The sequence below is a fragment of the Lampetra planeri genome, chromosome 24 (assembly GCF_965212315.1).
Source record: "Lampetra planeri chromosome 24, kcLamPlan1.2.h2, whole genome shotgun sequence".
Lineage (NCBI taxonomy): Eukaryota > Metazoa > Chordata > Hyperoartia > Petromyzontiformes > Petromyzontidae > Lampetra > Lampetra planeri.
The window spans coordinates 1,795,135-1,818,089 of NC_136130.1; the positions used below are offsets into that span (position 1 = coordinate 1,795,135).

The 22,955-nt window shown below is 45.0% G+C and overlaps 10 non-coding genes across 10 annotated transcripts; all 10 read left to right on the plus strand.

Annotated features, from left to right (window-relative positions):
• The first annotated feature begins 90 nt into the window (after positions 1–90).
• Positions 91–173, plus strand: TRNAL-CAG (transfer RNA leucine (anticodon CAG)). The gene has a single exon. It is a non-coding gene; the product is annotated as a tRNA-Leu (tRNA).
• An 809-nt stretch (positions 174–982) lies between these two features.
• On the plus strand, positions 983–1,065 carry TRNAL-CAG (transfer RNA leucine (anticodon CAG)). Its single transcript has one exon. It is a non-coding gene; the product is annotated as a tRNA-Leu (tRNA).
• An 809-nt stretch (positions 1,066–1,874) lies between these two features.
• On the plus strand, positions 1,875–1,957 carry TRNAL-CAG (transfer RNA leucine (anticodon CAG)). Its single transcript has one exon. It is a non-coding gene; the product is annotated as a tRNA-Leu (tRNA).
• A 2,590-nt stretch (positions 1,958–4,547) lies between these two features.
• On the plus strand, positions 4,548–4,630 carry TRNAL-CAG (transfer RNA leucine (anticodon CAG)). The gene has a single exon. It is a non-coding gene; the product is annotated as a tRNA-Leu (tRNA).
• An 809-nt stretch (positions 4,631–5,439) lies between these two features.
• On the plus strand, positions 5,440–5,522 carry TRNAL-CAG (transfer RNA leucine (anticodon CAG)). Its single transcript has one exon. It is a non-coding gene; the product is annotated as a tRNA-Leu (tRNA).
• A 1,698-nt stretch (positions 5,523–7,220) lies between these two features.
• On the plus strand, positions 7,221–7,303 carry TRNAL-CAG (transfer RNA leucine (anticodon CAG)). Its single transcript has one exon. It is a non-coding gene; the product is annotated as a tRNA-Leu (tRNA).
• Positions 7,304–8,999: 1,696 nt separating this feature from the next.
• TRNAL-CAG (transfer RNA leucine (anticodon CAG)) lies at positions 9,000–9,082 on the plus strand. Its single transcript has one exon. It is a non-coding gene; the product is annotated as a tRNA-Leu (tRNA).
• A 3,478-nt stretch (positions 9,083–12,560) lies between these two features.
• TRNAL-CAG (transfer RNA leucine (anticodon CAG)) lies at positions 12,561–12,643 on the plus strand. The gene has a single exon. It is a non-coding gene; the product is annotated as a tRNA-Leu (tRNA).
• An 808-nt stretch (positions 12,644–13,451) lies between these two features.
• TRNAL-CAG (transfer RNA leucine (anticodon CAG)) lies at positions 13,452–13,534 on the plus strand. The gene has a single exon. It is a non-coding gene; the product is annotated as a tRNA-Leu (tRNA).
• Positions 13,535–16,121: 2,587 nt separating this feature from the next.
• Positions 16,122–16,204, plus strand: TRNAL-CAG (transfer RNA leucine (anticodon CAG)). The gene has a single exon. It is a non-coding gene; the product is annotated as a tRNA-Leu (tRNA).
• Positions 16,205–22,955: the final 6,751 nt, after the last annotated feature.

The window sequence follows — 22,955 nt, forward strand, 5'->3', positions numbered from 1 at the left end:
ATAAATAATTGGAATGTTTATTTCACATGAACCACGTGGATCGATTGCTGAGAATGGATTAAAATTTGCCTCTAGTGACACCATGCCACAGTCAGGATGGCCGAGCGGTCTAAGGCGCTGCGTTCAGGTCGCAGTCTCCCCTGGAGGCGTGGGTTCGAATCCCACTTCTGACAGCATGATGCTCTTTTGTGAATTAACAACAATTTTCTGTTTTGTGATTTCAATGAAGCTTAGCTATCGCAATAGAATTGAGAAATATTCGATAATGGAACAAGGCAGGAAAGTTTGGTGAATATAAATATGAGAAAATCAAAAGTCACACACAAAGAGTGATTGAGAGCATTACATATTTTGTATGGAGGGAAACACAATGCAAAAAATCACGTTGGTATGCAAGGGGTCGGCATAAAAACATGTAAAATGAAAATTAATAATACTGCTATGACTGTTATACAGCCAATTGTCTTCCTGTTGTAGGGCAAGTCGGATAGTGCGGCCCCCCTGGTGTGGATATGAAGTAACTTGATGATATTACGTGAATCAGTTCTGTGATATATTTTTCCGTGAACCATTGTCTCACAAAGGGCATAGACCAGCGCTGCACGACGTCCAAATGTACGCTTCATACCATGCATGAAACCAGCAGTATAATTTCCATTCAATTTGGCGATAAGATTCAGCAATATCCTCAATTAAACATGAGTAAGAATCACTGGATTTCCTTGACCAAATGCATCTTGGTTATGAATATTCTTCACGGATGTTTCTGAGTAAATATTGGAATTCCCTCCTTCTAGGATCATGCATCCGTCTAAATGACAACTAGGTTGTCCAAAAATGGTGGGTATTGTTTCGCTTGAATCACTTGTGATGAGGAAGTGTTCTTGCTTAGATAAATAATTGGAATGTTTATTTCACATGAACCACGTGGATCGATTGCTGAGAATGGATTAAAATTAGCCTCTAGTGACACCATGCCACAGTCAGGATGGCCGAGCGGTCTAAGGCGCTGCGTTCAGGTCGCAGTCTCCCCTGGAGGCGTGGGTTCGAATCCCACTTCTGACAGCATGATGCTCTTTTGTGAATTAACAACAATTTTCTGTTTTGTGATTTCAATGAAGCTTAGCTATCGCAATAGAATTGAGAAATATTCGATAATGGAACAAGGCAGGAAAGTTTGGTGAATATAAATATGAGAAAATCAAAAGTCACACACAAAGAGTGATTGAGAGCATTACATATTTTGTATGGAGGGAAACACAATGCAAAAAATCACGTTGGTATGCAAGGGGTCGGCATAAAAACATGTAAAATGAAAATTAATAATACTGCTATGACTGTTATACAACCAATTGTCTTCCTATTGTAGGGCAGGTCGGATAGTGCGGCCCCCCTGGTGTGGATATGAAGTAACTTGATGATGTTACGTGAATCAGTTCTGTGATATATTTTTCCGTGAACCATTGTCTCACACAGGGCATAGACCAGCGCTGCACGAAGTCCAAATGTACGCTTCATACCATGCATGACACCAGCAGTATAATTTCGATTAAATTTGGCGATAAGATTCAGCAATACCCTCAATTAAACATGAGTAAGAATCACTGGATTTCCTTGATCAAATGCATCTTGGTTATGAATATTCTTCACGGATGTTTCTGAGTAAATATTGGAATTCCCTCCTTCTAGGATCATGCATCCGTCTAAATGACAACTATGTTGTCCAAAAATGGTGGGTATTGTTTCGCTTGAATCACTTGTGATGAGGAAGTGTTCTTGCTTAGATAAATAATTGGAATGTTTATTTCACATGAACCACGTGGATCGATTGCTGAGAATGGATTAAAATTTGCATCTAGTGACACCATGCCACAGTCAGGATGGCCGTGCGGTCTAAGGCGCTGCGTTCAGGTCGCAGTCTCCCCTGGAGGCGTGGGTTCGAATCCCACTTCTGACAGCATGATGCTCTTTTGTGAATTAACAACAATTTTCTGTTTTGTGATTTCAATGAAACTTAGCTATCGCAATAGAATTGAGAAATATTCGATAATGGAACAAGGCAGGAAAGTTTGGTGGATATAAATATGAGAAAAACAAAAGTCACACACAAAGAGTGATTGAGAGCATTACATATTTTGTATGGAGGGAAACACAATGCAAAAATTACGTTGGTATGCAAGGGGTCGGCATAAAAACATGTAAAATGAAAATTAATAATACTGCTATGACTGTTATACAACCAATTGTCTTCCTGTTGTAGGGCAGGTCAGATTGTGCGGCCCCCCTGGTGTGGATATGAATAACTTGATGATGTTACGTGATTCAGTTCTGTGATATATTTTTCCGTGAACCATTGTCTCACACAGGGCATAGACCAGCGCTGCACGAAGTCCAAATGTACGCTTCATACCATGCATGACACCAGCAGTATAATTTCGATTAAATTTGGCGATAAGATTCAGCAATACCCTCAATTAAACATGAGTAAGAATCACTGGATTTCCTTGATCAAATGCATCTTGGTTATGAATATTCTTCACGGATGTTTCTGAGTAAATATTGGAATTCCCTCCTTCTAGGATCATGCATCCGTCTAAATGACAACTAGGTTGTCCAAAAATGGTGGGTATTGTTTCGCTTGAATCACTTGTGATGAGGAAGTGTTCTTGCTTAGATAAATAATTGGAATGTTTATTTCACATGAACCACGTGGATCGATTGCTGAGAATGGATTAAAATTAGCCTCTAGTGACACCATGCCACAGTCAGGATGGCCGAGTGGTCTAAGGCGCTGCGTTCAGGTCGCAGTCTCCCATCGAGGCGTGGGTTCGAATCACACTTCTGACAGCATGATGCTCTTTTGTGAATTAACAACAATTTTCTGTTTTGTGATTTCAATGAAGCTTAGCTATCGCAATAGAATTGAGAAATATTCGATAATGGAACAAGGCAGGAAAGTTTGGTGAATATAAATATGAGAAAATCAAAAGTCACACACAAAGAGTGATTGAGAGCATTACATATTTTGTATGGAGGGAAACACAATGCAAAAAATCACGTTGGTATGCAAGGGGTCGGCATAAAAACATGTAAAATGAAAATTAATAATACTGCTATGACTGTTATACAACCAATTGTCTTCCTGTTGTAGGGCAGGTCAGATTGTGCGGCCCCCCTGGTGTGGATATGAATAACTTGATGATGTTACGTGATTCAGTTCTGTGATATATTTTTCCGTGAACCATTGTCTCACACAGGGCATAGACCAGCGCTGCACGAAGTCCAAATGTACGCTTCATACCATGCATGACACCAGCAGTATAATTTCGATTAAATTTGGCGATAAGATTCAGCAATACCCTCAATTAAACATGAGTAAGAATCACTGGATTTCCTTGATCAAATGCATCTTGGTTATGAATATTCTTCACGGATGTTTCTGAGTAAATATTGGAATTCCCTCCTTCTAGGATCATGCATCCGTCTAAATGACAACTAGGTTGTCCAAAAATGGTGGGTATTGTTTCGCTTGAATCACTTGTGATGAGGAAGTGTTCTTGCTTAGATAAATAATTGGAATGTTTATTTCACATGAACCACGTGGATCGATTGCTGAGAATGGATTAAAATTAGCCTCTAGTGACACCATGCCACAGTCAGGATGGCCGAGTGGTCTAAGGCGCTGCGTTCAGGTCGCAGTCTCCCATCGAGGCGTGGGTTCGAATCACACTTCTGACAGCATGATGCTCTTTTGTGAATTAACAACAATTTTCTGTTTTGTGATTTCAATGAAGCTTAGCTATCGCAATAGAATTGAGAAATATTCGATAATGGAACAAGGCAGGAAAGTTTGGTGAATATAAATATGAGAAAATCAAAAGTCACACACAAAGAGTGATTGAGAGCATTACATATTTTGTATGGAGGGAAACACAATGCAAAAAATCACGTTGGTATGCAAGGGGTCGGCATAAAAACATGTAAAATGAAAATTAATAATACTGCTATGACTGTTATACAGCCAATTGTCTTCCTGTTGTAGGGCAAGTCGGATAGTGCGGCCCCCCTGGTGTGGATATGAAGTAACTTGATGATATTACGTGAATCAGTTCTGTGATATATTTTTCCGTGAACCATTGTCTCACAAAGGGCATAGACCAGCGCTGCACGACGTCCAAATGTACGCTTCATACCATGCATGAAACCAGCAGTATAATTTCCATTCAATTTGGCGATAAGATTCAGCAATATCCTCAATTAAACATGAGTAAGAATCACTGGATTTCCTTGACCAAATGCATCTTGGTTATGAATATTCTTCACGGATGTTTCTGAGTAAATATTGGAATTCCCTCCTTCTAGGATCATGCATCCGTCTAAATGACAACTAGGTTGTCCAAAAATGGTGGGTATTGTTTCGCTTGAATCACTTGTGATGAGGAAGTGTTCTTGCTTAGATAAATAATTGGAATGTTTATTTCACATGAACCACGTGGATCGATTGCTGAGAATGGATTAAAATTAGCCTCTAGTGACACCATGCCACAGTCAGGATGGCCGAGCGGTCTAAGGCGCTGCGTTCAGGTCGCAGTCTCCCCTGGAGGCGTGGGTTCGAATCCCACTTCTGACAGCATGATGCTCTTTTGTGAATTAACAACAATTTTCTGTTTTGTGATTTCAATGAAGCTTAGCTATCGCAATAGAATTGAGAAATATTCGATAATGGAACAAGGCAGGAAAGTTTGGTGAATATAAATATGAGAAAATCAAAAGTCACACACAAAGAGTGATTGAGAGCATTACATATTTTGTATGGAGGGAAACACAATGCAAAAAATCACGTTGGTATGCAAGGGGTCGGCATAAAAACATGTAAAATGAAAATTAATAATACTGCTATGACTGTTATACAACCAATTGTCTTCCTATTGTAGGGCAGGTCGGATAGTGCGGCCCCCCTGGTGTGGATATGAAGTAACTTGATGATGTTACGTGAATCAGTTCTGTGATATATTTTTCCGTGAACCATTGTCTCACACAGGGCATAGACCAGCGCTGCACGAAGTCCAAATGTACGCTTCATACCATGCATGACACCAGCAGTATAATTTCGATTAAATTTGGCGATAAGATTCAGCAATACCCTCAATTAAACATGAGTAAGAATCACTGGATTTCCTTGATCAAATGCATCTTGGTTATGAATATTCTTCACGGATGTTTCTGAGTAAATATTGGAATTCCCTCCTTCTAGGATCATGCATCCGTCTAAATGACAACTATGTTGTCCAAAAATGGTGGGTATTGTTTCGCTTGAATCACTTGTGATGAGGAAGTGTTCTTGCTTAGATAAATAATTGGAATGTTTATTTCACATGAACCACGTGGATCGATTGCTGAGAATGGATTAAAATTTGCCTCTAGTGACACCATGCCACAGTCAGGATGGCCGTGCGGTCTAAGGCGCTGCGTTCAGGTCGCAGTCTCCCCTGGAGGCGTGGGTTCGAATCCCACTTCTGACAGCATGATGCTCTTTTGTGAATTAACAACAATTTTCTGTTTTGTGATTTCAATGAAACTTAGCTATCGCAATAGAATTGAGAAATATTCGATAATGGAACAAGGCAGGAAAGTTTGGTGGATATAAATATGAGAAAAACAAAAGTCACACACAAAGAGTGATTGAGAGCATTACATATTTTGTATGGAGGGAAACACAATGCAAAAATCACGTTGGTATGCAAGGGGTCGGCATAAAAACATGTAAAATGAAAATTAATAATACTGCTATGACTGTTATACAACCAATTGTCTTCCTGTTGTAGGGCAGGTCAGATTGTGCGGCCCCCCTGGTGTGGATATGAATAACTTGATGATGTTACGTGATTCAGTTCTGTGATATATTTTTCCGTGAACCATTGTCTCACACAGGGCATAGACCAGCGCTGCACGAAGTCCAAATGTACGCTTCATACCATGCATGACACCAGCAGTATAATTTCGATTAAATTTGGCGATAAGATTCAGCAATACCCTCAATTAAACATGAGTAAGAATCACTGGATTTCCTTGATCAAATGCATCTTGGTTATGAATATTCTTCACGGATGTTTCTGAGTAAATATTGGAATTCCCTCCTTCTAGGATCATGCATCCGTCTAAATGACAACTTGGTTGTCCAAAAATGGTGGGTATTGTTTCGCTTGAATCACTTGTGATGAGGAAGTGTTCTTGCTTAGATAAATAATTGGAATGTTTATTTCACATGAACCACGGTGATCGATTGCTGAGAATGGATTAAAATTTGCCTCTAGTGACACCATGCCACAGTCAGGATGGCCGAGCGGTCTAAGGCGCTGCCTTCAGGTCTCAGTCTCCCCTGGACGCGTGGGTTCGAATCCCACTTCTGACAGCATGATGCTCTTTTGTGAATTAACAACAATTTTCTGTTTTGTGATTACAATGAAACTTAGCTATCGCAATAGAATTGAGAAATATTCGATAATGGAACAAGGCAGGAAAGTTTGGTGGATATAAATATGAGAAAAACAAAAGTCACACACAAAGAGTGATTGAGAGCATTACATATTTTGTATGGAGGGAAACACAATGCAAAAAATCACGTTGGTATGCAAGGGGTCGGCATAAAAACATGTAAAATGAAAATTAATAATAATGCTATGACTGTTATACAACCAATTGTCTTCCTGTTGTAGGGCAGGTCAGATTGTGCGGCCCCCCTGGTGTGGATATGAATAACTTGATGATGTTACGTGATTCAGTTCTGTGATATCTTTTTCCGTCAACCATTGTCTCACAAAGGGCATAGACCAGCGCTGCACGAAGTCCAAATGTACGCTTCATACCATGCATGACACCAGCAGTATAATTTCGATTCAATTTGGCGATACGATTCAGCAATACCCTCAATTAAACATGAGTAAGAATCACTGGATTTCCTTGATCAAATGCATCTTGGTTATGAATATTCTTCACGGATGTTTCTGAGTAAATATTGGAATTCCCTCCTTCTAGGATCATGCATCCGTCTAAATGACAACTAGGTTGTCCAAAAATGGTGGGTATTGTTTCGCTTGAATCACTTGTGATGAGGAAGTGTTCTTGCTTAGATAAATAATTGGAATGTTTATTTCACATGAACCACGTGGATCGATTGCTGAGAATGGATTAAAATTAGCCTCTAGTGACACCATGCCACAGTCAGGATGGCCGAGCGGTCTAAGGCGCTGCGTTCAGGTCGCAGTCTCCCCTGGAGGCCTGGGTTCGAATCCCACTTCTGACAGCATGATGCTCTTTTGTGAATTAACAACAATTTTCTGTTTTGTGATTTCAATGAAACTTAGCTTTCGCAATAGAATTGAGAAATATTCGATAATGGAACAAGGCAGGAAAGTTTGGTGGATATAAATATGAGAAAAACAAAAGTCACACACAAAGAGTGATTGAGAGCATTACATATTTTGTATGGAGGGAAATACAATGCAAAAAATCACGTTGGTATGCAAGGGGTCGGCATAAAAACATGTAAAATGAAAAGTAATAATACTGCTATGACTGTTATACAACCAATTGTCTTCCTGTTGTCGGGCAGGTCAGATAGTGCGGCCCCCCTGGTGTGGATATGAATAACTTGATGATGTTACGTGAATCAGTTCTGTGATATCTTTTTCCGTCAACCATTGTCTCACAAAGGGCATAGACCAGCGCTGCACGAAGTCCAAATGTACGCTTCATACCATGCATGACACCAGCAGTATAATTTCGATTCAATTTGGCGATACGATTCAGCAATACCCTCAATTAAACATGAGTAAGAATCACTGGATTTCCTTGACCAAATGCATCTTGGTTATGAATATTCTTCACGGATGTTTCTGAGTAAATATTTGAATTCCCTCCTTCTAGGATCATGCATCCGTCTAAATGACAACTAGGTTGTCCAAAAATGGTGGGTATTGTTTCGCTTGAATAACTTGTGATGAGGAAGTGTTCTTGCTTAGATAAATAATTGGAATGTTTATTTCACATGAACCACGTGGATCGATTGCTGAGAATGGATTAAAATTAGCCTCTAGTGACACCATGCCACAATCAGGATGGCCGAGTGGTCTAAGGCGCTGCGTTCAGGTCGCAGTCTCCCATCGAGGCGTGGGTTCGAATCACACTTCTGACAGCATGATGCTCTTTTGTGAATTAACAACAATTTTATGTTTTGTGATTTCAATTAAACTTAGCTATCGCAATAGAATTGAGAAATATTCGATAATGGAACAAGGAAAGAAAGTTTGGTGGATATAAATATGAGAAAAACAAAAGTCACACACAAAGAGTGATTGAGAGCATTACATATTTTGTATGGAGGGAAATACAATGCAAAAAATCACGTTGGTATGCAAGGGGTCGGCATAAAAACATGTAAAATGAAAAGTAATAATACTGCTATGACTGTTATACAACCAATTGTCTTCCTGTTGTCGGGCAGGTCAGATAGTGCGGCCCCCCTGGTGTGGATATGAATAACTTGATGATGTTACGTGAATCAGTTCTGTGATATCTTTTTCCGTGAACCATTGTCTCACCAAGGGCATAGACCAGCGCTGCACGAAGTCCAAATGTACGCTTCATACCATGCATGACACCAGCAGTATAATTTCGATTCAATTTGGCGATACGATTCAGCAATACCCTCAATTAAACATGAGTAAGAATCACTGGATTTCCTTGATCAAATGCATCTTGGTTATGAATATTCTTCACGGATGTTTCTGAGTAAATATTGGAATTCCCTCCTTCTAGGATCATGCATCCGTCTAAATGACAACTAGGTTGTCCAAAAATGGTGGGTATTTCGCTTGAATCACTTGTGATGAGGAAGTGTTCTTGCTTAGATAAATGATTGGAATGTTTATTTCACATGAACCACGTGGATCGATTGCTGAGAATGGATTAAATTTAGCCTCTAGTGACACCATGCCACAGTCAGGATGGCCGAGCGGTCTAAAGCACTGCGTTCAGGTCGCAGTCTCCCCTGGAGGTGTGGGTTCGAATCCCACTTCTGACAGCATGATGCTCTTTTGTGAATTAACAACAATTTTCTGTTTTGTGATTTCAATGAAGCTTAGCTATCGCAATAGAATTGAGAAATATTCGATAATGGAACAAGGCAGGAAAGTTTGGTGGATATAAATATGAGAAAAACAAAAGTCACACACAAAGAGTGATTGAGAGCATTACATATTTTGTATGGAGGGAAATACAATGCAAAAAATCACGTTGGTATGCAAGGGGTCGGCATAAAAACATGTAAAATGAAAAGTAATAATACTGCTATGACTGTTATACAACCAATTGTCTTCCTGTTGTCGGGCAGGTCAGATAGTGCGGCCCCCCTGGTGTGGATATGAATAACTTGATGATGTTACGTGAATCAGTTCTGTGATATCATTTTCCGTCAACCATTGTCTCACAAAGGGCATAGACCAGCGCTGCACGAAGTCCAAATGTACGCTTCATACCATGCATGACACCAGCAGTATAATTTCGATTCAATTTGGCGATACGATTCAGCAATACCCTCAATTAAACATGAGTAAGAATCACTGGATTTCCTTGACCAAATGCATCTTGGTTATGAATATTCTTCACGGATGTTTCTGAGTAAATATTGGAATTCCCTCCTTCTAGGATCATGCATCCGTCTAAATGACAACTAGGTTGTCCAAAAATGGTGGGTATTGTTTCGCTTGAATCACTTGTGATGAGGAAGTGTTCTTGCTTAGATAAATAATTGGAATGTTTATTTCACATGAACCACGTGGATCGATTGCTGAGAATGGATTAAATTTAGCCTCTAGTGACACCATGCCACAGTCAGGATGGCCGAGTGGTCTAAGGCGCTGCGTTCAGGTCGCAGTCTCCCATCGAGGCGTGGGTTCGAATCACACTTCTGACAGCATGATGCTCTTTTGTGAATTAACAACAATTTTATGTTTTGTGATTTCAATTAAACTTAGCTATCGCAATAGAATTGAGAAATATTCGATAATGGAACAAGGAAAGAAAGTTTGGTGGATATAAATATGAGAAAAACAAAAGTCACACACAAAGAGTGATTGAGAGCATTACATATTTTGTATGGAGGGAAACAATGCAAAAAATCACGTTGGTATGCAAGGGGTCGGCATAAAAACATGTAAAATGAAAATTAATAATACTGCTATGACTGTTATACAACCAATTGTCTTCCTGTTGTAGGGCAGGTCAGATTGTGCGGCCCCCCTGGTGTGGATATGAATAACTTGATGATGTTACGTGATTCAGTTCTGTGATATCTTTTTCCGTCAACCATTGTCTCACAAAGGGCATAGACCAGCGCTGCACGAAGTCCAAATGTACGCTTCATACCATGCATGACACCAGCAGTATAATTTCGATTCAATTTGGCGATAAGATTCAGCAATATCCTCAATTAAACATGCGTAAGAATCACTGGATTTCCTTGATCAAATGCATCTTGGTTATGAATATTCTTCACGGATGTTTCTGAGTAAATATTGGAATTCCCTCCTTCTAGGATCATGCATCCGTCTAAATGACAACTTGGTTGTCCAAAAATGGTGGGTATTGTTTCGCTTGAATCACTTGTGATGAGGAAGTGTTCTTGCTTAGATAAATAATTGGAATGTTTATTTCACATGAACCACGTGGATCGATTGCTGAGAATGGATTAAAATTAGCCTCTAGAGACACCATGCCACAATCAGGATGGCCGAGTGGTCTAAGGCGCTGCGTTCAGGTCGCAGTCTCCCATCGAGGCGTGGGTTCGAATCACACTTCTGAGAGCATGATGCTCTTTTGTGAATTAACAACAATTTTATGTTTTGTGATTTCAATGAAGCTTAGCTATCGCAATAGAATTGAGAAATATTCGATAATGGAACAAGGCAGGAAAGTTTGGTGGATATAAATATGAGAAAAACAAAAGTCACACACAAAGAGTGATTGAGAGCATTACATATTTTGTATGGAGGGAAACACAATGCAAAAAATCACGTTGGTATGCAAGGGGTCGGCATAAAAACATGTAAAATGAAAAGTAATAATACTGCTATGACTGTTATACAACCAATTGTCTTCCTGTTGTCGGGCAGGTCAGATAGTGCGGCCCCCCTGGTGTGGATATGAATAACTTGATGTTGTTACGTGAATCAGTTCTGTGATATCTTTTTCCGTGAACCATTGTCTCACCAAGGGCATAGACCAGCGCTGCACGAAGTCCAAATGTACGCTTCATACCATGCATGACACCAGCAGTATAATTTCGATTCAATTTGGCGATACGATTCAGCAATACCCTCAATTAAACATGAGTAAGAATCACTGGATTTCCTTGATCAAATGCATCTTGGTTATGAATATTCTTCACGGATGTTTCTGAGTAAATATTGGAATTCCCTCCTTCTAGGATCATGCATCCGTCTAAATGACAACTTGGTTGTCCAAAAATGGTGGGTATTGTTTCGCTTGAATCACTTGTGATGAGGAAGTGTTCTTGCTTAGATAAATAATTGGAATGTTTATTTCACATGAACCACGTGGATCGATTGCTGAGAATGGATTAAAATTAGCCTCTAGAGACACCATGCCACAGTCAGGATGACCGAGAGGTCTACGGCGCTGCGTTCAGGTCGCAGTCTCCCCTGGAGGCGTGGGTTCGAATCCCACTTCTGACAGCATGATGCTCTTTTGTGAATTAACAACATTTTCTGTTTTGTGATTTCAATGAAACTTAGCTATCGCAATAGAATTGAGAAATATTCGATAATGGAACAAGGCAGGAAAGTTTGGTGGATATAAATATGAGAAAAACAAAAGTCACACACAAAGAGTGATTGAGAGCATTACATATTTTGTATGGAGGGAAACACAATGCAAAAAATCACGTTGGTATGCAAGGGGTCGGCATAAAAACATGTAAAATGAAAAGTAATAATACTGCTATGACTGTTATACAACCAATTGTCTTCCTGTTGTCGGGCAGGTCAGATAGTGCGGCCCCCCTGGTGTGGATATGAATAACTTGATGATGTTACGTGAATCAGTTCTGTGATATCTTTTTCCGTGAACCATTGTCTCACCAAGGGCATAGACCAGCGCTGCACGAAGTCCAAATGTACGCTTCATACCATGCATGACACCAGCAGTATAATTTCGATTCAATTTGGCGATACGATTCAGCAATACCCTCAATTAAACATGAGTAAGAATCACTGGATTTCCTTGATCAAATGCATCTTGGTTATGAATATTCTTCACGGATGTTTCTGAGTAAATATTGGAATTCCCTCCTTCTAGGATCATGCATCCGTCTAAATGACAACTAGGTTGTCCAAAAATGGTGGGTATTGTTTCGCTTGAATCACTTGTGATGAGGAAGTGTTCTTGCTTAGATAAATAATTGGAATGTTTATTTCACATGAACCACGTGGATCGATTGCTGAGAATGGATTAAATTTAGCCTCTAGTGACACCATGCCACAGTCAGGATGGCCGAGCGGTCTAAAGCGCTGCGTTCAGGTCGCAGTCTCCCCTGGAGGTGTGGGTTCGAATCCCACTTCTGACAGCATGATGCTCTTTTGTGAATTAACAACAATTTTCTGTTTTGTGATTTCAATGAAGCTTAGCTATCGCAATAGAATTGAGAAATATTCGATAATGGAACAAGGCAGGAAAGTTTGGTGGATATAAATATGAGAAAAACAAAAGTCACACACAAAGAGTGATTGAGAGCATTACATATTTTGTATGGAGGGAAATACAATGCAAAAAATCACGTTGGTATGCAAGGGGTCGGCATAAAAACATGTAAAATGAAAAGTAATAATACTGCTATGACTGTTATACAACCAATTGTCTTCCTGTTGTCGGGCAGGTCAGATAGTGCGGCCCCCCTGGTGTGGATATGAATAACTTGATGATGTTACGTGAATCAGTTCTGTGATATCTTTTTCCGTCAACCATTGTCTCACAAAGGGCATAGACCAGCGCTGCACGAAGTCCAAATGTACGCTTCATACCATGCATGACACCAGCAGTATAATTTCGATTCAATTTGGCGATACGATTCAGCAATACCCTCAATTAAACATGAGTAAGAATCACTGGATTTCCTTGACCAAATGCATCTTGGTTATGAATATTCTTCACGGATGTTTCTGAGTAAATATTGGAATTCCCTCCTTCTAGGATCATGCATCCGTCTAAATGACAACTAGGTTGTCCAAAAATGGTGGGTATTGTTTCGCTTGAATCACTTGTGATGAGGAAGTGTTCTTGCTTAGATAAATAATTGGAATGTTTATTTCACATGAACCACGTGGATCGATTGCTGAGAATGGATTAAATTTAGCCTCTAGTGACACCATGCCACAGTCAGGATGGCCGAGCGGTCTAAAGCGCTGCGTTCAGGTCGCAGTCTCCCCTGGAGGTGTGGGTTCGAATCCCACTTCTGACAGCATGATGCTCTTTTGTGAATTAACAACAATTTTCTGTTTTGTGATTTCAATGAAGCTTAGCTATCGCAATAGAATTGAGAAATATTCGATAATGGAACAAGGCAGGAAAGTTTGGTGGATATAAATATGAGAAAAACAAAAGTCACACACAAAGAGTGATTGAGAGCATTACATATTTTGTATGGAGGGAAATACAATGCAAAAAATCACGTTGGTATGCAAGGGGTCGGCATAAAAACATGTAAAATGAAAAGTAATAATACTGCTATGACTGTTATACAACCAATTGTCTTCCTGTTGTCGGGCAGGTCAGATAGTGCGGCCCCCCTGGTGTGGATATTAATAACTTGATGATGTTACGTGAATCAGTTCTGTGATATCATTTTCCGTCAACCATTGTCTCACAAAGGGCATAGACCAGCGCTGCACGAAGTCCAAATGTACGCTTCATACCATGCATGACACCAGCAGTATAATTTCGATTCAATTTGGCGATACGATTCAGCAATACCCTCAATTAAACATGAGTAAGAATCACTGGATTTCCTTGACCAAATGCATCTTGGTTATGAATATTCTTCACGGATGTTTCTGAGTAAATATTTGAATTCCCTCCTTCTAGGATCATGCATCCGTCTAAATGACAACTAGGTTGTCCAAAAATGGTGGGTATTGTTTCGCTTGAATAACTTGTGATGAGGAAGTGTTCTTGCTTAGATAAATAATTGGAATGTTTATTTCACATGAACCACGTGGATCGATTGCTGAGAATGGATTAAAATTAGCCTCTAGTGACACCATGCCACAATCAGGATGGCCGAGTGGTCTAAGGCGCTGCGTTCAGGTCGCAGTCTCCCATCGAGGCGTGGGTTCGAATCACACTTCTGACAGCATGATGCTCTTTTGTGAATTAACAACAATTTTATGTTTTGTGATTTCAATTAAACTTAGCTATCGCAATAGAATTGAGAAATATTCGATAATGGAACAAGGAAAGAAAGTTTGGTGGATATAAATATGAGAAAAACAAAAGTCACACACAAAGAGTGATTGAGAGCATTACATATTTTGTATGGAGGGAAACAATGCAAAAAATCACGTTGGTATGCAAGGGGTCGGCATAAAAACATGTAAAATGAAAATTAATAATACTGCTATGACTGTTATACAACCAATTGTCTTCCTGTTGTAGGGCAGGTCAGATTGTGCGGCCCCCCTGGTGTGGATATGAATAACTTGATGATGTTACGTGATTCAGTTCTGTGATATCTTTTTCCGTCAACCATTGTCTCACAAAGGGCATAGACCAGCGCTGCACGAAGTCCAAATGTACGCTTCATACCATGCATGACACCAGCAGTATAATTTCGATTCAATTTGGCGATAAGATTCAGCAATATCCTCAATTAAACATGAGTAAGAATCACTGGATTTCCTTGATCAAATGCATCTTGGTTATGAATATTCTTCACGGATGTTTCTGAGTAAATATTGGAATTCCCTCCTTCTAGGATCATGCATCCGTCTAAATGACAACTTGGTTGTCCAAAAATGGTGGGTATTGTTTCGCTTGAATCACTTGTGATGAGGAAGTGTTCTTGCTTAGATAAATAATTGGAATGTTTATTTCACATGAACCACGTGGATCGATTGCTGAGAATGGATTAAAATTAGCCTCTAGAGACACCATGCCACAATCAGGATGGCCGAGTGGTCTAAGGCGCTGCGTTCAGGTCGCAGTCTCCCATCGAGGCGTGGGTTCGAATCACACTTCTGACAGCATGATGCTCTTTTGTGAATTAACAACATTTTCTGTTTTGTGATTTCAATGAAACTTAGCTATCGCAATAGAATTGAGAAATATTCGATAATGGAACAAGGCAGGAAAGTTTGGTGGATATAAATATGAGAAAAACAAAAGTCACACACAAAGAGTAATTGAGAGCATTACATATTTTGTATGGAGGGAAACACAATGCAAAAAATCACGTTGGTATGCAAGGGGTCGGCATAAAAACATGTAAAATGAAAAGTAATAATACTGCTATGACTGTTATACAACCAATTGTCTTCCTGTTGTCGGGCAGGTCAGATAGTGCGGCCCCCCTGGTGTGGATATGAATAACTTGATGATGTTACGTGAATCAGTTCTGTGATATCTTTTTCCGTGAACCATTGTCTCACCAAGGGCATAGACCAGCGCTGCACGAAGTCCAAATGTACGCTTCATACCATGCATGACACCAGCAGTATAATTTCGATTCAATTTGGCGATACGATTCAGCAATACCCTCAATTAAACATGAGTAAGAATCACTGGATTTCCTTGATCAAATGCATCTTGGTTATGAATATTCTTCACGGATGTTTCTGAGTAAATATTGGAATTCCCTCCTTCTAGGATCATGCATCCGTCTAAATGACAACTTGGTTGTCCAAAAATGGTGGGTATTGTTTCGCTTGAATCACTTGTGATGAGGAAGTGTTCTTGCTTAGATAAATAATTGGAATGTTTATTTCACATGAACCACGTGGATCGATTGCTGAGAATGGATTAAAATTAGCCTCTAGTGACGCCATGCCACAGTCAGGATGGCCGAGTGGTCTAAGGCGCTGCGTTCAGGTCGCAGTCTCCCCTGTAGGCGTGGGTTCGAATCCCACTTCTGACAGCATGATGCTCTTTTTTGAATTAACAACAATTTTCTGTTTTGTGATTTCAATGAAGCTTAGCTATCGCAATAGAATTGAGAAATATTCGATAATGGAACAAGGCAGGACAGTTTGGTGGATATAAATATGAGAAAAACAAAAGTCACACACAAAGAGTGATTGAGAGCATTACATATTTTGTATGGAGGGAAACACAATGCAAAAAATCACGTAGGTATGCAAGGGGTCGGCATAAAAACATGTAAAATGAAAAGTAATAATACTGCTATGACTGTTATACAACCAATTGTCTTCCTGTTGTCGGGCAGGTCAGATAGTGCGCCCCCCCTGGTGTGGATATGAAGTAACTTGATGATATTACGTGAATCAGTTCTGTGATATCTTTTTCCGTGAACCATTGTCTCACAAAGGGCATAGACTAGCGCTGCACGTCGTCCAAATCTACGCTTCATACCATGCATGACACCAGCAGTATAATTTCGATTAAATTTGGCGATAAGATTCAGCAATATCCTCAATTAAACATGAGTAAGAATCACTGGATTTCCTTGATCAAATGCATCTTGGTGATGAATATTCTTCACGGATGTTTCTGAGTAAATATTGGAATTCCCTCCTTCTAGGATCATGCATCCGTCTAAATGACAACTTGGTTGTCCAAAAATGGTGGGTATTGTTTCGCTTGAATCACTTGTGATGAGGAAGTGTTCTTGCTTATGTAGTGGTGGTGTTGACGTGCGCCGACTGTGACAGTGATGGATCACGGGGCGGCGCGGGGTGCGGGGTTGGGCACGCGTTGTGGGCGTGGTGTGGACGCGCGCGCCGGGAGTGACAGATGACGGGGCGGCGCGGCGTGGGTGCTGAGGCACGCTGAGATGTGGGAAAACAGGATCGTAGCCAGCGCCCAGTGATTGGTCGAATAGTATGGGTGCTTGCAGCGACGTCCGCAGGTGGGGTATAAAGTGGGACGCGCGAGAGCACTCGGGGAGAGTTACCCAGTTGAAGACCAGAAGACGGAGCTGAAGACCTAGTGCCCCGAGACCCCTAGTCCCGCCGTCCTTGTGGGGACCGGGGCCCTGTGTGGCTCGGAGGCGAGACTGTGGGACCCGGGGTCCGACGCCCACGTGGGTCGGGCTGGGGACCCACAGTCAAGACGGACACCCCGGGCAGGGAGTGTCCCGAGTAGCTCAGTGGGCGTTAGTCGCCAGGGTAGCTAAGTGGGTGTTGGTCACCCGAGTAGCTCAGTGGGCGTTAGTCGCCGAGTAGCTAAGTGGGTGTTGGTCACCCGAGTAGCTCAGTGGGCGTTAGTCGCCAGGGTAGCTAAGTGGGTGTTTGTCACCCGAGATACTAAGTGGGTGTTTGTCACCCGAGATACTAAGTGGGTGTTTGTCACCCGAGTAGCTCAGTGGGCGTTAGTCGCCAGAATAGCTCAGTGGGCGTTAGTCGCCAGGGTAGCTAAGAGGGCGTTATTCGCCAGGGTAGCTAAGAGGGTGTTAGTCACCCGAGTAGCTCAGTGGGCGTTAGTCGCCAGAATAGCTCAGTGGGCGTTAGTCGCCAGGGTAGCTAAGAGGGCGTTAGTCGCCAGGGTAGCTAAGAGGGTGTTAGTCACCCGAGTAGCTCAGTGGGCGTTAGTCGCCAGAATAGCTCAGTGGGCGTTAGTCGCCAGGGTAGCTAAGAGGGCGTTAGTCGCCAGGGTAGCTAAGAGGGTGTTAGTCACCGAGTAGCTAAGTGGGTGTTAGTCACCCGAGTAACCAAGTGGGTGTTAGTCACCGAGTAGCTAAGTGGGTGTTAGTCACCCGAGTAGCTGAGTGGGTGTTAGTCACCTGTGAACGAGTTTGGTAAAATAAAGAGTGTGTTACCCGTGAAGTCGTCTCCCGCCGAGTTACTACATTACAACTGGCGTCAGAAGTAAACCTGTCTTCAAGAAGAATGGACACGAGGAAGACTACCCGTACCCACGAGCGAGGTCGGGAAGACGACGGCGTACCGGGGACACCAACCTCGGGAGGAGAGGACGAGGAGTTGCCGCCGATGCAGCACTTCGCGGTGATGGCCGACGCTCCGCTCGCCTCCGACACCAGCCTCCAAGACGCACACTCCAGGTTGGCGGAGTTGCTACTCGCCGCCGCCGCTGTCTTGGCGGACATCTCCGTTCCGGCGAGCGAAAAAACGGCTGCGGGGTTGGTGGAGAAAGCGAGGTTGGAGGGATCCCGCCAAAAGGCGCTTCGCGCCAAAAGTCTGGAAGTTGCCGCCGTTTTTGAGGGGCCGCCATCGATTGGCGGGAAGCACGGACACCACGTGGCCGGAGACCTCCGCTCAGCGCAGCCCACGTCATCAGCGCGCGCCGGAGCTCTCCATTTTGCGCCTGACGACCGAGCCGACATTTTACACAACTACAGCGGAGCGCGGGAAAATCTCTCCGACGTCGACGACGATCGGGTCCTCCAGCAAAGATTGCCCGCGCTGTCGGCGTTCAAGGCGGATGGGGGCGACTGGGGAGCCTTCCAACGAAGGTTCCTCGCTCATCAGGAGATGTCGGGGTGGTCCGACACCACTGCCCTGCGTGCGTTGCCAGCGATGCTCGACGACGACGCGCTTGCAGCCTTCACATCTGCTGCAAGGTCGTCCCGCTCTACGCTCCAGGCCGCACTACACCTGATGGCGAAGGTGTTCGGACCGCCCTCCACCTGTCGCCACCAGTTCTACGATCGGCGAAAGGTGGCTGGAGAAACGACGCTCGCCTATCGCACGGCGCTGCTCGCCTTGGCGGACGCAGCTTTTCCCCGCATGGACAAGGAGGGGAAGGACGCCATGGTGACGGAGCAGCTGCTGGCGTTGGCCCACGAGTTGGGGGTCCCCATCAATGTGGCGGACGAAATGGATATCTGCTCCCTGGCGATCGCCACGAGCATTCACGCGTACGAGGTCCTCAAACGCAAGCCGGGGGTCGTCTGCAAATGGGCGGGGAACGCGGCACTGGCCGCCACGATCGCCGAACCTCAGCCAGCTGCGGATCAGGAGCAGGCCTTCGCTGCATCGCGTCCGGGGGAGTGGAGAACGGGAGGTCGTTCGCCCACACGTTCATCCCGCAAGCTGGAGCAACCGAAACCTACGACGTCCCTCGTCGTCTGCTACAACTGCGGCCTTCGGGGTCACGTCGCAGCCGGGTGCCGGGCCCCGCGTCAGCGCGCCACAGGACCACGTCGGGACGACGACCAGGCCCACAAGTCATCCCAACAAAACCCGGCAAGTCGCGGCACCTCACACGCTCGGTCCACAAACACGGCACATTCGGGTCGCCGCTTGGCGGTGGGGGGTTCGCGGCTGGGTGCCGGGGGTTCATTTCGGCGAGGGGGGTCCGTACACGGCCCGCAAGCAGTCGAATGGTCCGAATTGGCCCACAGGATAGTGGCTGCGTCGGCCGGGTCGTCCGTGGTAACGGGGTTTAATGACGGGGTTGAGGTCCGGGTGCTTGTGGACACGGGTGCGTCGGCCACTATCATTTCGGACCTTATTTATAACATTCTTCCCGTCCAAAGTAGACCCCTTCTGCCAGTGGACGTGCCATTTTATGCGGCGAATGGGGGATCCCTGGGGATCATCGGCCAGATTCGGGCGACTATTTGCATTGGTGACATCAAATTGGCAGGCCCTATTTTTGTATCATCATCGCTGGCCGTTCCCTGTTTGCTAGGTACGGACTTTTTGTCCAAAATGCCCATCAAAATTCTCATAGATCAGGCCTGCATTGAGCTTCCGTCAGGTCGGCGGGTTGCGTTCTTGACGAGCCCTACCAAAATACGCACGGTTTGTGCGACGGTGCAGGCGCTGGCAACTCAGACTGTACGGGTGCCCCCGGGATCGCAAATGTTGGTACCCCTTCGGTTGAGGAAACCACTCGAGGTGGGTGCGGAGGCACAGGGGGTGCTGTTGGGGCCGTCTAACAGGGCCAGAAGGGGCCTCGACTTAGCGGTTGCTCAAACCATGGTGAGAGGGGACAGTGAGCCGTTCGTAATGGTCCTGAATACGGGCTCGCGGCCGGCCGTAATTGCGCAGGGAACGGTGCTGGCTCACGCCGCGCCGCTACCCGTTGAGGAACGGCTCGTGGCTCAAGCAGATTTCACTGTCGAGTCGCATCCTCCAAGTGACGAGGGGACAGAGTGGTTGGACTCGTTGTGTGCCGGTTCTGCTAACTTGTCCAAAGTGCAATTGGGAGTCGACGCTCCCACGGGGAGGGATTCGCTGTTGTCGTTGCCCCTCATTGAGTGGGGCCGTCTCCAAATGTCCGACAGCTCCCTACTTACGCTACGTCGAAAAGTTGGCGCTCCCGAGGTAGGGGATGCGCGGGTCGGTTCCTGGGTGTGCAGACAGGGCCTTTTGATGAAGTGGGACAACATGTCCCGGCGTCACGTGCTCGTTGTGCCTGTTGCTATGCGGGGTAGGGTCGTTCTGGCAGCTCATGAACGGCTCATGCATCTGGGTTTTCACAAAACGCTCGCCCTAATCCAGCGAGACTATTATTGGCCGGGGATGGGTAACGACGTGGCGAACATTCTTAAGGGATGCGTAGGGTGCGCCAAAAGAAAACCGCCACCATTGGCAGCTAATCCACCGCTGCAATCCATTCAAGTTTCGCGCACAAACGAATTGGTTGCATTGGACATCTTGGGGCCCTTTCCTGCTACACCGAGGGGAAATAGGTTCCTGCTGGTTGGCGTAGAATACTTCACCCGATGGCCCATGGCATGGCCACTCGCCAACCAGTCGGCTGCAGCGGTGGCGGACGCCTTCGTCCAGGGTTATGTTTTGGACAAGGGCGCCCCCGAACGCTTGCTGACGGATCAAGGAAAGAATTTTTCGAGCGTTTTGTTGCGCGAGGTGTGCGACCTGTTGGGTACAAAGAAAGTGCGTACTTCCCCCTACCACCCGCAGACTGACGGGATGGTTGAGCGTCTGAACAGGACGATTACGTCTATGCTGTGCCAACAGGTCTGCGACGATCAGGTTGATTGGGACTTACAGGTGCCGGGGGTACTCGCGGCCTATCGAATGGCCCCTCATGCGGCGATGGGGTTTTCCCCATTTTTTCTTATGTATGGGCGGGAGGCCGATCCGGCCATGGACGTCCAACTGGGGATTTCCCAGCCACGTGCAAAATCAAAATTGGCAGACCACATCAAATTTAATATCGCCAAATTGACTGAAGCGCGGGAGGCGGCGAGGTTGAATTCGCGGTCTCGGCAAATCGCGAACGAGAGATTGCATGGGCGGAGGGTGCATACGCATGATTGGAAACCAGGCGATAAGGCCTGGCTGCATTGTCCACATGCACCGTTGGCTACGTCCCCCAAATTGTTGAGACCTTGGAGGGGACCGGTGGAAATTGTGCGGGTTGCACGACCCCAGAGTATACAGATTAAATGGGAAAAACGCCGTTGGTACGTGCACCCCTCCCGACTGAAGCCCTATGCGGCACCGTGTGACCCCGTTCTGTGCCGTAACGACCGGGCGTGTGATGTGACCGTCGACTTGGGGAGGGAGGTGTCGCAGGCTGCTCCTCACGTGTCTCCACCTGACCCACCCCCAGGTGCCTCGGGCTTGACGGCTGCTGACCGTCGGGAACCTGAACCCCGCGGCACGCACGGGTCCTCGATGCCTGGCAAATGTCTTCCTGAACTGCCGGCACCACCGGACGTTCAACCGCGTCTGGTGCCGTACGACGGACCGGCAAGGCGGACTCGGGCTAGGGCACAACAATTTTCATGAAGACATTTTTTTTCGACACCGAGCTCGCCCGGTGTTCCCCTCTGCCGGGGTAATGTCCCGTTGTAGGGACGCTCGGAAAGAATGGGACGCTGCACGAGTCGAGAGAGAAAAAAAATAAAATAAATAATTCCATTTATTTTTCTTTCTGCATACACATTGCTATTGTCACTCGCCGGATTGTATATATTGTTCTGTTGTCGCGGTGGCATTGGTTGATGGTTGCGGATGGTAGTGTTCGCGTTGTGTTGTGTTGTTACGTTAGTTGTTGTTCTTGTTGTTGTGTTGTGTTACGGGGCACACAGGGGGGTTTGTATATTTTTATAGCAGCCGGGTCGGCTGCGAGCTATGTGGTAGGGGGTGATGTAGTGGTGGTGTTGACGTGCGCCGACTGTGACAGTGATGGATCACGGGGCGGCGCGGGGTGCGGGGTTGGGCACGCGTTGTGGGCGTGGTGTGGACGCGCGCGCCGGGAGTGACAGATGACGGGGCGGCGCGGCGTGGGTGCTGAGGCACGCTGAGATGTGGGAAAACAGGATCGTAGCCAGCGCCCAGTGATTGGTCGAATAGGATGGGTGCTTGCAGCGACGTCCGCAGGTGGGGTATAAAGAAGGACGCGCGAGAGCACTCGGGGAGAGTTACCCAGTTGAAGACCAGAAGACGGAGCTGAAGACCTAGTGCCCCGAGACCCCTAGTCCCGCCGTCCTTGTGGGGACCGGGGCCCTGTGTGGCTCGGAGGCGAGACTGTGGGACCCGGGGTCCGACGCCCACGTGGGTCGGGCTGGGGACCCACAGTCAAGACGGACACCCCGGGCAGGGAGTGTCCCGAGTAGCTCAGTGGGCGTTAGTCGCCAGGGTAGCTAAGTGGGTGTTGGTCACCCGAGTAGCTCAGTGGGCGTTAGTCGCCGAGTAGCTAAGTGGGTGTTGGTCACCCGAGTAGCTCAGTGGGCGTTAGTCGCCAGGGTAGCTAAGTGGGTGTTTGTCACC